The sequence below is a fragment of the Canis aureus genome, chromosome 9 (genome assembly GCF_053574225.1).
Source record: "Canis aureus isolate CA01 chromosome 9, VMU_Caureus_v.1.0, whole genome shotgun sequence".
Lineage (NCBI taxonomy): Eukaryota > Metazoa > Chordata > Mammalia > Carnivora > Canidae > Canis > Canis aureus.
The window spans coordinates 23,844,837-23,857,083 of NC_135619.1; positions in this window are offsets into that span (position 1 = coordinate 23,844,837).

The following is a 12,247-nucleotide window of genomic DNA, read 5'->3' on the forward strand; positions in this document are numbered from 1 at the left end:
CATTTTTGTCTGCAATCCCTGCATTAAGCAAGGAGGGGGAGGGAAGAGTGGCAGGAAGTGTTCTTAAACTGTTAGCAACTATTTCTTTCTTTGTTATAATGCTATAGTCCTATGAGACTTGAACTATAGGACTGCTGGGTCTTGGGTATTAGCTGATTTGAGGGCTCATCCCTGAGGTGGCAGCTTTAAAAGTTATGGCAATATGTATGTGGTCCAAACCCTTTGCTCCCCACAGAGAAACTGGGATTTCAGAGTTTCCTCCCAATTTTAAGGTGCTGTGTTGGGGCTGGGGTTTATGGTGAGAGTGTGTCTCAGCCTTTTTTGCCCATTTCGATGTGTATATTTTCTCAGTTGTCCCTTGTTGAGGAGTCACTTAAGTAGATTGGATTTCTCTCAGAGGGAATCAATTCATGTGTAGCTTTATATTTGGTGCAAACATGGGAGGACAGAAATTCAGGAACCTCCTATATCACTATCTTAAGTCCTGGGATTTATTCTTGGTTCTCCATATCGTCAACAGTACACCAAGCTATTCACCAAGCCAGAAAATTCAATTTCTATATATTTATGCAGTTGATCATTACCTCTCCATTGTCTCTATTTATGCATTAATTCTATTCTTCATCGTGGGAAACTAGTTTACTCTTTGTCTCATCAGTTTCCTTCTTCACATTCTCATCATTATTGTCTTTCACCTTTAGTTTAGTTCAGCAGTTTTTCAAAAAATATAAAGATAATATGGAATTTCATTCATAGGCTATATACTGCCTAGCATTTCAGTGTTACTGTTAGTAATGTGTTAATATTTACCTCTTCTACCAGTTATACCCACAGGACCTTGTTAGGATTAAATTAGATACTATATCCAATATGTTGTTCAATGTATAATTTGTGCCATGTGTTGTTTTAGTTATAGAATTATGGAAATTAGTAAAATATAGACCTCACATGTAGGATCTGTTTCATTCAAGATCTGATCCCAAGTGACTGTTTGTATGTGATTCTGGTGCAGCAAAAATGTTTTGTTTGTTTGTTTCTTTGGTTGTTTTGTTTCGTTGTTTTTCGGTTTGTTTGTTTATTTGTTTGGATTTTTTAGTTATGAAATGCCACTGAATTATTTTTCCATGATTATTAACTTTAGTCCATTAAGTTACTTGTATTTCCCCACTTTCTGTATCCCTTTTTCTTTATGGATATTTTAACATGGTAGCTTTCTGCATTATATTATTAATTCTGAATTTATAGAGAAATTACTCTAAAAAACCTTTATAGCCTTTTGTACATCCAAGTAATTTATGCAAGTAATTGCTTATTAAGTGTTCATTTATTTTTTTTGTTAATAAATTTCAACTAAATAAGAACATAGGATACGATTTGCTGCAGAGTCAGCATTGTGCTTGATGCATTTATTATATGCAATATAATAAATATTATTTATTTAATAATAATTAAATGCTTGATGAATTTAAGAATTCTTAGCTAATTATTTGATTAATATTGTGAAGATTGATTCAATGTTTGGTTGGCCTATAAGAATCAACGAAAACTCCAAGGGATGCCTGGGTGGCTCAGTGCTTGAGTGTCTGCCTTCAGCTCAGGGTGTGATCCTGGAGTACCTGGATCAAGTCCTCCATTGGGCTCCCTGCATGGAGCCTGCTTCCCCCTCTGCCTGTGTCTCTGCCTCTCTCTCTGTGTGTCTCTCATGAATAAATAAATAAAATCTTTAAAAAATAAAACTTCAAATATTATTACTATTATTAGGAAATAATGAAAACCAGAAAAAGCATTCCTTGCACTTTATAGTTATGAAATATCCTATGAAATAAGTTTTATAGTTAAGATATTTTCATCTGGAAACAGTAAGTTGGGTTAGCTGGCCATAAAAATCTTTCATCTCTATTTTTAGTAAAAAAAAAAATCTTGCAAATTGATCTCTGGGGATGCAGAGGTGAGCTACATGAAAAATAAAAGAATGTTGATATCACTATTGCTTGTAGTGGAAATGTCACAGAGCAGCTACAACTCTGCTATATAACCTAACCTTTCTATGTACTGGCCATTTATTTCTTTAATTTCTTGACAATAGAATTGTGCACTTTTCTTAGTTTAAATTAGAAATGTCTTCTAGACATTTATCTTCATTGTGACCTCCTGTATAAGGTTCAGGGATTTGGCTGCTCTGATACTTAATAGAATCTCTTCAAGTCTTTAAAATATAGCGCCGGTAGATACAGTGGTGTTAAGAATGATATAATTATTTCCATTTAAAAAAACATATTTCTTTTTTTGAACCTATGCATTGTACACTGTAAAAATATCATGAAATGATAACTCATGGAATGAGTTATTATTATATACACAGTGTTGCTATGCTAGATGTGTATATACAATACAACACAAACATAAAAAAGCCACTCCTTTGTTGAAACATGCATATTTTTTTAACAATGAGAACATTTGTTATTTGTTCATTTGAGAAAAATTTAAGAGGAATCTACCTTAGGCAACAATACCTGTCTGTCCTTTCTATGTACAACCTCAGATCATGCACCTTTTTCCTAGCATATCTAAATGAACTTATGTCTCTGTTCTCTGATATTCCTTTCTAGTGCATTTTACCTGACACAAACATACTATTCTTCAAGTTGTAGCAAGTAGATATTATGATCTGAATCTCTTTACTCTTAGCTTTTAAACAAAAGGACTTATGTCTTACAAAAAGAATTTTTGGTTTCAGGGGTGTTTATTAGGCCAACTAGTAATAGATTTAAAATTGCACTAGGGCATCCCTGGGTGGCGCAGCGGTTTAGCGCCTGCCTTTGGCCCAGGGCGCAATCCTGGAGTCCCGGGATCGAATCCCACGTCGGGCTCTCTGTGCATGGAGCCTGCTTCTCTCTCTGCCTCTGTCTCTCTCTGTGACTATCATAAATAAATAAAAATTAAAAAAAAATAAAATTGCACTAGATTTAAAGTAGATTAGGTTTGCTTCTTTTTCTTTCTTTTTATTTTTTTTAAGAGTGATTTTTTTGGGGGAAAGAAATGTTAATAAGTTGAAACATATCCATTTAAAATGTCCCACTGAGTCAAAATCTCTATATACCGAGACCCAGATGGTGAAGACAAAATATTTCATACCCTTAATCACTGACTTCTAATGTGTAAATATATTCCTTTACACTTAATGTTGTTTTGGGAAGTACTGAAACATATCGTTCTGTCTGCTATTTCCACTATTGGGCTATGGAGTGTCCTAGAAAGAGATGTAATTTTGGTCTACACTTTATTTTCACATATAAGTATAACTGTATTTCTCCTTTCATTCAGGGAAGTCATAATTCATTTTCTTTTTCAAACCCATGAAGTTTAAATGTGAAAATTACATTGTGATGAATTGCAAGAAAGTTGATATGTTGATTTAAAATAAAGGACTTATAGTTAAAAGAATTTCTGTCAGAGTTTTTAATGTGCTGGAAAAGTGGTAAGTATCTGAGAATTAAGATACTTGTAACCTTTATTTGTATTTTTTTATCCTTTGAGAAGAAAACTTTATTTCTCTTGATTGGAACATGAGACGGCTCAGCTGCTACAGTATAAAATTATGGTTGATTTTCTATTACGACTAAAAATAGCTAGTGGGAATGTAATTCAGAGAAATATAACACAAAACTTATTTTGCCTCTAAAGTTTCCAAATACAACAGCTGTTACATAAGCCTGTATAATAAATAATTAAACACTTCCATAAATAAACTGAATAGAAGTAAAAACTATAAGGATATCTTTTAGTAACATTTTCTTAGGATATTTACAAAGTTAGCTATGAAGAACTAAGGGGAAAAAAAGTTGGCAATAAAGGAGTTTTACCAGGCCAGGAAGTTGAAATGGTCAAAAGTAAGATGTAGTTTAGATAATTGTAAGTAAGTGATTTAGGTGGATATAAATGATGTCAGCCATCTAATAACATTATTATGTCTAAATTACACCATTGCATAAATAAATCAGCATGTATACAGATGAAAATGAAAACTAGTAAACACTTAAGTGTTTCTATTTCAAGTGAATGAGTTATTTAGTCTTCTAAAAGAAAAAAGAATAAGGGAAAATTAATATTTTACAAATTTTAAGTTAAAGAATATTAGTTTTAATTTAGGTCTGATATAGAAAATGTTCTAAATATTAAATGAAAAATTAAGTATAATTACCATGTTTACATTTTGTAAGGGGAAATTATTTTCTTTTTTTGGGGGGGGAATTATTTTCTACAGATTACTACTGTGTTTTGTTTGGTTGTCGATGTAGTTTTTTTCCATATGACTCCATACAAGTGGCTTTGTCTGTTTTTCCCTGATGTCAAAAGAAATCTAAACTTTCTCTTTCTGACTTTTTGTGGACATGAAAAGAATATTTAGATTGATAAAAGGTACATAAATATACACATGCTGATATTTCTTACAGATAGGACTGTTTATACATATTCATTCACATACCTGTAGTGATATGTATTCAGGGCCCTTCCCTTCAAGAGAGTCGTTTATACCTGAGTACATCCGTAGTGCCTTGATTGCAGAATTGGAAGTAATTGCAGTTCTCTTGTTAGAAGTCAACATTTATTTTATTATTATTATTATTATTGTTGTTGTTGCTATTGTTATTTTTTAAGATTTTATTTTTTTGAGTGTGTGTGCGTGAGAGAGCAAGCAGTGGAGAGGGGCATAGGGAGAGGGAGAATCAGACTCCCGGCTGAGCTGGATGCAGGACTGTATCCCAGGACACTGGGATCATGACCTGAGCAAAGGCAGATGCTTAACCAACTGAGACACCCAGGTGCCTCAGAAGTCAACATTTATTTATTTATTTTTTAAAGATTTTATTTATTTATTCATGATAGTCACAGAGAGAGAGAGAGAGAGAGAGAGGCAGAGACACGGGCAGAGGGAGAAGCAGGCTCCATGCATGGAGCCCGACGTGGGATCCGATCCCAGGTCTCCAGGATCACGCCCCGGGCCAAAGGCAGGCGCTAAACCACTGTGCCACCCAGGGATCCCAACATTTCTTTTTCTTTTTCTTTTTCTTTTTCTTTTTCTTTTTCTTTTTCTTTTTTTCTTTTTCTTTTTCTTTTTCTTTTTTTCTTTTTCTTTTTCTTTTTCTTTTTCTTTTTCTTTTTCTCTTCTTTCTTTCTTTTCTTTCTTTCTTTCTTTCTTTCTTTCTTTCTTTCTTTCTTTCTTTCTTTCTTTCTTTCTTTCTTTCTTTCATTTATTCATAAGAGACACAGAGAAAGAGGCAGAGACATAGACAGAGGAAGAAGCAGTCTTCCTGCAGGGGAGCCTGATGTGGAACTCAATCCCAGGTCCCTGGGACCACAGCCCCAGGAAAAGGCAGAGACTCAACCACTGAGCCACCCAGGTGTCCCAGAAGTCAACATTTCTAATGAAGATTTTATAGCCTGCCCATTCCACCTTTCTTTAAATAAAATGTTATTTTTTTCTTATTTTCAAATTCTAACATATTGTAGGTATACATACCTGTCCAATTTGGTGCTGGTAAAGATAATTTTCACTTAGTGGAATATAATTCTTAAAAAAGAGCTTTTTATTTCCTTTCAATATATTCTCAATTAATTTCATGTGTATACTTTCATAATTTTCACATAAATCCATCAATTTATTTACCACTTGGAACTACTTTGTTTCCTTACGTGTGTCAACAGAATGACACTTATTAAACTTGTGAGTAATTATCCTATTAATAAATTAGCCTTTTGTTTATTTCCTCCTCATTAGAGTTTAATGGACATGATCCTATTTATTGTTGTTGTTAATCATATCATACCCCAGATATGAGCATGGAGCTTGGGATCCAGAAAGCATAAAAGGAAATGAATGACTTAAATGAAAAAAAAATGGCTAATAAGAAATTGCTTAAAGCAAGTCCTAACATAAATAATATTTCTGTAATAATCAGAACTATAATCTACTTCACTGCATAAAATACTTAGTAGAATCTATTCTACTCACAACCTATGTTCATTAACTCTAGGGAATGAAGGAATTTAGGTTGTGTTGCATGGTACAACGTCATTAAAAATAGCAAAGGAAGAAGTTGAGAAGTCTGTGAAAAATGGAGATGAGACTAAGAGAGGTCTCAGCTGTGCTTCTTGGATCTTATCCCTCAGCTTCATATTTCAAGGGTTAACCAGAGATTTGTATTCAGAGCCTAACTCTCCCCCATTGATGTATCCTTCACTGGATTTCTTCTCTCATGAAGATGACTCAAAACTCTGTCTTCTAGTCCTCAGTCAGTAAGACTGAAGTAGTCTTAGGGTACCTCACAAAACACCAGTTGAGGCCTACCCTCAGGTGAAAAGCTTTAAGAAGGAGAAAATTACCCAGATCTTTCTCTTCTTCCAAATGTCAATTCACATTTAGTTTTTGCCAATATTGTTTTTTATTCAGATGGTTACTTGTAATATTTTATCTTAAGAGTATTGTGTTATATACAAATGTTTGCTTCTATATAAGGTACTTCATCTTTACTAGAAGTAGAAATCCTCTAAAATGTATTAGTTCAGTTTTTAAAGAAAAGAATGTATGAAATAAATACATCATCCTTTTTTAAATTTCCAAATTTATTTATTTTTAAAAATTTTAATTCTAATATAGTTAAAATGCAGTTTTAGTTTTGGGTGTATAGTACAGTGATTCAGCAGTTCCTTATAATACCCAGTGCTCATCAGGACAAATGCTCTCCTTAACGTCCATCACCTATTACACTCACCCTCCCACCTACCTCCCCTCTGGTAACTATAGGTGTGTTCTCTGTATTTAAGAGTCTGTTTCTTTGCTTCTTCCTCTGCCTGTGTGTCTGCCTCTCTCTCTGTGTGTGTCTCTCATGAATAAATAAATAAAATCTTAAAAAAAAAAAAAAAGGAGGATCCCTGGGTGGCTCAGTGGTTAAGCGTCTGCCTTCGGCTCAGGGTGTGATCCTGGAGTCCTGGGATTGAGTCCCACATCAGGCTCCTGCATGGAGCCTGCTTCTCCCTCTGCCTGTGTGTCTGCCTCTCTCTCTGTGTCTCTCATGAATAAATAAATAAAATCTTAAAAAAAAGAAAGTCTGTTTCTTGTTTTTTCTCCCAATCTGTATCTCTCTCTTTTTTCCTTTTTTTCCTTTCCTTTGCTTTTTTCCTTCCCTCTTTTATTCCTATGTTTATAAACCACATATTAATTGATATCATATGATATTTGTCTTTCTCTGACTTACTTGCTTAGCATTATATTCTGTAGCTCTATCCATGTTTTTGCAAATGGCAAGATTTTATTCTTGTTTATGGGTGAATATATATATAATATAAATTATATTTATATTATATAAATATATAATTTGTATATAAATATATAAAATTATATATAATTTATATTATATATATAAATATATATTTAAAAATATATATATATATAAAATCTATCACATCTTTACCCACCCATCTATTGATGGACATTTGGGCTGCTTCTGTAATTTGGCTTTTGTAAATAATGCTGCTATAGACACAGGGGTACATGTATCCCTTTGAATTAGTGTTTTTATAATTATTTTTTTGTTTTCATAATTAGAGGGTAAACAACCCAGTAGTGCAATTACCAGATAATTGGGTAGTTCTATTTTTAAATTTTTGAGGAAGCTCAATATTGTTTTCCACAGTGGCTGCACGAGTTTCACCAGTTCCTAATAATGGAAGAGAATTTCTTTTTCTCCATGTCCTCGCCAACACTTGTTTCATGTGTTGTTGATTTTAGCCATTCTGACAGATACGAGGTAATATCTCATTGAGATTTTGATTTGCATTCCCCTGATGATAAATGATGATGAGCACCTTTTCGTGTGTCTGTTAGTCATCTGGATGTATTCTTTGGAGAAATATATGTCATGTCTTCTGTTCTGGCTTCTTTTGGAGGGTGTTGAGCTGTATTAGTTCTTTATAGATTTTGGATACTAGCCTTTTAATCAGATATGTCATTTGAGGATATCTTCTCCCATTTGGTAGGTTGCCTTTTAGTTTTGTTGATTGATTCCTTCACTGTGCAGAAGCTTTTTATTTTTATAAAGTCCCAAAATATATAATGCTTTATTATATGTAAACACCTGACTTTGACGTTATAGAAGAATGACACTACCGTGGTTCCCTAGAGACTTGCCCATATCTTTATAGGCAAAGGTTTGAATTTCAGCTTATCTTAGTCTTTCCAGGATATCTGTTATCCCTACCCCCTTGGATTAAACATGAAGAAAATGGCTGCTTAGCTGCAGCTTAAAATTACCTCCTCAGCAACAGAGCAACTTGTATTGCAGTTCTCCAGCCAATTGTATTTTAGCATCATGTTCTTTTAGTTTGTGAGATTCGTAGCATCATAGGAGCTGGCACCATTGGCATATTCTTCTTTCCTCTGACTATGGAAGTGGTAAACTGTATATTAAAACTGGCTCATTTTACCTTTACTGGTCAAATCAGTCAGGCTCTCACATCGACTCTGTTTTTATGTGCTTAAAGATGATGAAATCCGTCAGGAAAGGATCATTGAGACTACCTTAGCATCTATCTGTCACAGGAGCCAACCCCTTACAAGGTTTGCTAGGAATTGTATGTGAAAAAAAAAAGAAAAAAAGAAAATTTGAGTCTTTAAATATTGTTAATTTTTCTCTTTTGATTCTTGTCAGAACTGGGCTAGGGGCATTTCATAAAGCATATCACTTTAATGCAGGTAGGAAGTTAAATGATTTAAAGCTATTTTCTGTTTCTTGGAAAGCTAGTTTATCATTTTGGACTTAAATAAAAGTCTACTGTTGGTGACAAGATGCCATTTGGAACCCCCTTTTAGCAAGACGTATAATTCAAACATACCATTAACTACGCCCCCTCCCTGCCAGTTAATTTACTCTAAGTTTCTCTGCTCTCTGCAGTTTCTCCAACTCTACCATCAGTTTTGAAATTAGTTATCTTTAGAGGAATAACCATCAGTTCAAAGCTCAATTATTTCTTCCTTTACTAAACTATAGCCCAGCAATTTCTTATTGACATGGTAATTCTTCAATGGCTTCAGAGATATGATTTTTCCACGTTCTTCCAATTATTCTCTACTGGAAGTATGAACAAACCTGTAGACTACCATTACCATGAGAAAAACTCTTCTACTGGTATATTTAAAAGTACAAACTTTACCTGTGATTTCTCTATACTTTTGTTTTAAATTTTAAGTATGTTCAATTTCCACAGCAAAAATTATACAAGCCACATAAAAATAAGAATTATAAAAGTTATTTGAAAAGATATATATATATATATATATATATATATATATATATATATATATATATTCTATTATGGATCAAAATAGCAAAATAGCATCTCTACCAGATCCCAGTGCGGCTTTTTCATATTCCATTCTGAAATATCCACAAACCCACAACTTTTCCCCAAAATGTGAGTTACAAACTAAATGCCAAAACACTAATTCTTCCATTAGACCAAACTGGAAAAATAATATAGAGAGTTTGGATAATGGCATGATCTCATTTAGATACTTGAAACAGAGCCCTCCAACAAAATAAAGAGCAAAGTTTAATATGGGTTTTAAAGTACATACTCAGGACTCTCTGCCTGGGTTAGAAACTTGCCCTGACATTTCTTTACTATGGGAACCTGAACAAGTTGTTTCAACTACATAATCCTCTTTTCTCCTATTTGTAAAATTTGAATGATTACCCACATTGTAAAGTTGTTTAAAGGAATACATAAATGGGGAAAAAATCAGAGAAAGAGACAAACCATGAGATACTCTTATTTATAGGACTCAAACTGAGGGTTGCTGGAGGGGAGGTAGGTGGGAGGTGGAGTACCTGGGTGATGGGCATTCGGAGGGCACTTGATGTAATGAACACTGGGTGTTATATGCAACTGATGAATAGCTGAATTATATCTCTGAAACCAATGATACACTATATATTAATATATTGAATTTAAATTAAAAAAAAAGAAAAAAAGGAATACATGATTTAGTATATATAAAGTCCTTAGAATGGTACCTGGAACATAGTACATGTTCAATAAAAGAAAAATGCACTCCTCCAAAATAAAAGAGTAAGCAAGAAATAGGAAACTTGGGATCTTAAAATCATTAATACCAAAAAAAGAAGAAATAAATAAATATCTGGATCATAGGGAAATTAAGTTTCAAATTGCTAGTGTGTCACAGCATAGAAAACAACAAGCTGAGGTGAAAACTCTAAGTGGCATAACTTATGTTAAATTAAACTGATATGTTAACTGATTCATTTGATGCTCTTTTCAAATATTTTTAGAACTGTTTTGCAATACTAAATTCAACTCTGCCAACTACCACAAAAGCCATTAGATAAAGTACATAGAATTCTTGTTACTGAATGTGTTTCCTCAAGTGTCTTACCACTTTCATGACCACGAGCCTAATGTCTGAGAATTACAAAATTGAAATTCATTTAAAACATCTACTGAAAATTTAATCTTAATCATAAACTTATTAGTTTTCTTATAATTCAGATCGAATTTGTTGACATTCAACAGTATCACTATTTTAACAGAATGTAACAGTTTATAGTTACTGTAACAATACTTCTAAATTCTGTTTCTCAGGATAATAAAGATCATGGAATTTCTCCCAAACTATTCAAATAACCAGTGCAAATAACTCAAATGAAAGACAACTGTCACCTAAAATAGAACTACTCAAGGGGCACCTGGGTGGCTCAGTGGGTTAAGCATCTGCCTTTGGCTCAGTTCATGATCCTGGGGTCCTGGGATTAATCCCTGCATCTGGCTCCCTGCTCAGCAGAGAGTCTGCTTCTCCCTCTCCCTCTCCCTCTGACCCTTGCTCTCTCTCTCTCAAATGAATAAAAAGTCTTTAAAAAAATATATATAAAACAAATAAAATAGAACAATTTATGAACATTTATGCCTATTATTTTATGTAGCACTTGCTTTTACAAGTTCCAGAAAGGGAATCTAAAAAGAACCCCTTGGATTTGTGTATTGTATCTTTTGATTTTTTCCCCTTGGTATTCAGCTGTATTAGTAAGTTGAAAAGAGAATTGAACAATAACCTAAAATCTTAGATAAATGTTAAATAATAAGTATTTTATAATAATAATGGAAAGATCTATAACTTTTTCTAAACATCCAAACCTTTATTAAATATATTTTTTTAAGTAGCAAATTTGAGAATTCAGTTAAGGACTTAATGCTAATATGATACATGTAATTCAATTAAATAAATAAGTACTTTATTATTTTATATATATTAGTATCTGTAGTAATTAATTTTTAAGCTAAGGCCTAAATTCAATACACATATGTTCTTGTATAATTTCTTACTTTACTTACTGATGGCTACAGCCTGTTATAAATGTCAACTTGGGCTTTATTATCATTTCACCCTCCTGTATCTCTAAGAAATAAATCTCTAAAATAATACTTTTTATTCAGGGAGAAGAGCATTGTGTTATTATAAAAACAAATATATTCTTGCCACCGCTTTGATTTCTATAACCAAGTGGAAAAAGTTTAATTGCTGGTGAGTTTCTGACTACATAAAGGTAGGTGTTAGGTACATGATTAAAATAAGATATTTTGGGGGTGCCTGGGTGACTTAGTTGGTTAAGCTTCTGCCTTTGGCTCAGGTCATGATCCCAGGATCCTGAGATCCAGCCCTGAGTCAGGCTCTGGGCTCAGCAAGCAGGCTGATTCTCTCTCTGCCTCTACCCGCTCTGCCCCTCTCCGCTCTAGTGCTCTCTAGCTTGGTTTTGCTCTCCATCTCTCCCTCAAATAAATAAATAAAATCTTAAAAAAAAAGAATTAAGATATATTGGTTATAGTAATAAGAGTATGCAATATTGTAGTAATTTAATTTTAAGTGAGTGAGCAGAGAGACTAGTAGAGCCTCATTGAAATTCTCTTTGCAAATTATTTTATTCTAAATAACTGTATTGGTTAGAAAGCTTGCACTTCCATACTTGATATAGTAAGCTATATATCACCTAAAACTTATATTAAAATGATGCAAACTATGGAAAAGCTTCTTATTGTAGTTATTTATTTATCTACAATACAAATTGAGTCACATAGCATCATTTGTATTTTCTTTTCAGTGTCTCAGCTCCTTAATTTTGGGCACATAGTTCACCTCGATTGTTTTTATACCATAAAAGCAAAACAAAACAAAATG